At 37.3% G+C, this 2,661-nt stretch overlaps 1 long non-coding RNA gene across 1 annotated transcript; it reads right to left on the bottom strand.

Annotated features, from left to right (window-relative positions):
- Positions 1-21: 21 nt before the first annotated feature.
- Positions 22-2,600, bottom strand: LOC107683282 (uncharacterized). Its single transcript, XR_001633703.1, has 3 exons — positions 2,428-2,600; positions 2,061-2,203; positions 22-449 (listed from the first exon to the last, which is right to left on the bottom strand). It is a non-coding gene; the product is annotated as an uncharacterized LOC107683282 (long non-coding RNA).
- Between the last annotated feature and the right edge of the window lie 61 nt (positions 2,601-2,661).

Below are 2,661 nucleotides of genomic sequence, written 5' to 3'. Positions count from 1 at the left end.
ATTGTGCTTTCTATTTTTTTTTTGTTGTTCTCCAACACAACGAGAGTGCAATATTATTATGCTTTGAAATGCTGCTGTATACATTTCTACAAGAGGTTGGCACATTCAGACATTAACTTATCAATAATATCGGAGTTTTTAACATGATTTCATTTTTTCTTTCATGTATAAATACAATATACTCTTCTTTCCTGGCGTCTGGACCCCATGTAAAAAGCTTCAACAGATGATTATTTACAGTGACAGCATGATGAAAAATGCCACCCATGAAGGTCATAAATAACAATAACAATAATAATTAATAACGTAATCAAAAGTCCCAGATTCACACTCTGAAATCTGTACACTAGTCCACTTCTCTTCGGTTCTTCTCTTCAGCTTTCGAACGAAAACGGAGGGATGTCCAAGTCAAACTTCCTGCGTCTCACAGCCTTCACTTATCTCATCTCCTGGAAGAGAAGCAAAGAAGAAAAATTTTAATTAGAAAAGATAAACTTTTATTTCAAGTTGACAGAATAATATGTTTGATGCAAATACTGGTATTTGAAAGCAGCTTAGACCAGTTTGGACAATATAGATGGTTTTATATGGAAAATGCTGGTCATTATAGCAGCTTTACCACTGCAAATGTGGCCAAAATATACCCTACATTGGTAACTAATGGTTTTAACTGGTCATTTAAACTGGTCAACCAGCTTAGCTGGTCTATTCAGCCCATAATTGTGGCCTCTCTCAGGACAAAAGAAAGCCTTTTTGGTTTGGTATGTCTATAGATGACTTAATGCAGCAGGGATTGTCCATCATGTGACATGACAAGATCTGAGGACGCAGAATAAAGGCGATCTCAGGGGCAGACCCCTTCTCTCCTCTTTGCGTCAAGCACCTATTCACGCTCTCTGTCCAAATGGAAAGATAACGTTAACCACCGTGACAGTACGGGGTAACCCAAAACTCTCTCCCCGGGGGACGTATAGCCCTCTTTTATTTGGCCTGTCTTTTATGTTCCAGAGGGGGTAACCTGAGAGGGGGTCACACATCTGAAGAGACTCTTCAGCCCATATGGAGTGACCTTAGATGTGCATAACCCAGTTCCCATCACACAACTATTCATGTCAATAGAGATATACTGTAAAAAAAAAAGTGTTATGGCCCCTTTAGCCCATGCAACTACTTCTTCCTTATCTATCTATCTATCTATCTATAAACATTACAGTGCAATAATCAAAGATCATTGCTTATTTTGTACAGGCATTTACTCTTTGGTGAATACAGCAGATTTAGTAAGGAAGAATATGACAACATTTTCTAAGTATGTTGTATTTGAGAGCTGTAAAACTTGGTTATAAATAATCGTGCACCTGTTTGATATGAGAAAAATCACTTTAGAGACCGATCATTCTGTTGTAGCATCTCTTCTGTTATAAGTTCTCCAAGCAGTGGGGAATGTACTTCAGAGGAAGAGTCTGATTGCTGGCTAAAAATCCTGTGCCTCTACAGAACACTTACACTATGTGCTGAAAAGCCAGATAGACTCGGTCAGTCTAGACTCATCCACATTTCTCAATTCTGTCTCACCAATGAATGAGTGTTAAGAAAAGATAAACTAACGTATGTGTTTGCGAGGCTGTGTTTGACTAAGCTTGGCTAATGTTTGAGATTTAGGATTAGGTTTAGGATTTGGGAGGACGAGGATTAATCTTGAAAGCATACACTTAAAACCACTGTCTTAATCAGTATTATTTTTGTCTTGAATTACTATAAAAACATCTAAGCATCCTAAAAACAATTTTTTTGTGAAGCAAAATTGTGCTAGACATTTTCTTGTTTCAAGCATAAAAAAGACAGCTGAACAATTTGCCTGTTAAGAAAACAAGTCTTAATGTAATGTGCCATTTTTATAAATGAATATTTTGTATAAATTAAGTTCAATAAATAATTAGCATGCATATTTAATTGTAAATATTACTCTTGTATATTGTTTTTTTAAGTGATTAAAAAATACAAAAATACTGATTAAGTAAATTATTTTCTACAGTGTGAGAAAAGTTACTTGGTCTTACATCATTTCTCTTCCTGCCCGTTCCGTGCCCCCGTGATCCTGTTGACCCCCGTGATGATGAACTTCCTGTTGTGGAACAATTGCTGGACATCTGACCCCGAGACAGGAAGTTGGGCTTGTTGTAAGGAATTAAATCGTCTTCTGCTGTGAGCCATATAAACAATACCAAAATGTTAGGGTTCATAAGTGTATTGATACACTATAACTTTCATTAACTTTAAAATAAAAAGCCAGTCTATTTAATCCTATATATACTTACATACACACATATACATTAAAAAAATAAAAAATAATATATACACTTGTGCCTTTAAGAGACAAAATGTTTTTACAGTATTTAAGTTATATTGTCAGGTGTCGGCTCTAACCGTCTATTCGTCTATGAGAGGAGTTTTTCCGGTTGGGAGTGCTCTGTTCTCTCCTCTCCATGGAGGAATGGGAGCTGCCCACTCTCTCGAGGGACGTCTGCCCACATTCGAATCCCCCTACTTGAGCACAGTCGACCTCATCTTCAGGAGGCGGCTCTGGTGGAGGGGGCAGATCTGCAGAGATGTGACCAGCATGTTAAGTATGCAGGAGCAGGATAAATGATTAACTAACTT

Source organism: Sinocyclocheilus anshuiensis, unplaced genomic scaffold, assembly GCF_001515605.1.
Source record: "Sinocyclocheilus anshuiensis isolate Anshui unplaced genomic scaffold, SAMN03320099.WGS_v1.1 C33119648, whole genome shotgun sequence".
NCBI classification, from domain to species: Eukaryota; Metazoa; Chordata; class Actinopteri; order Cypriniformes; family Cyprinidae; genus Sinocyclocheilus; species Sinocyclocheilus anshuiensis.
The sequence above is the reverse complement of the archived record's forward strand: the minus strand, read 5'-3'. Positions and strand labels throughout refer to the sequence as shown.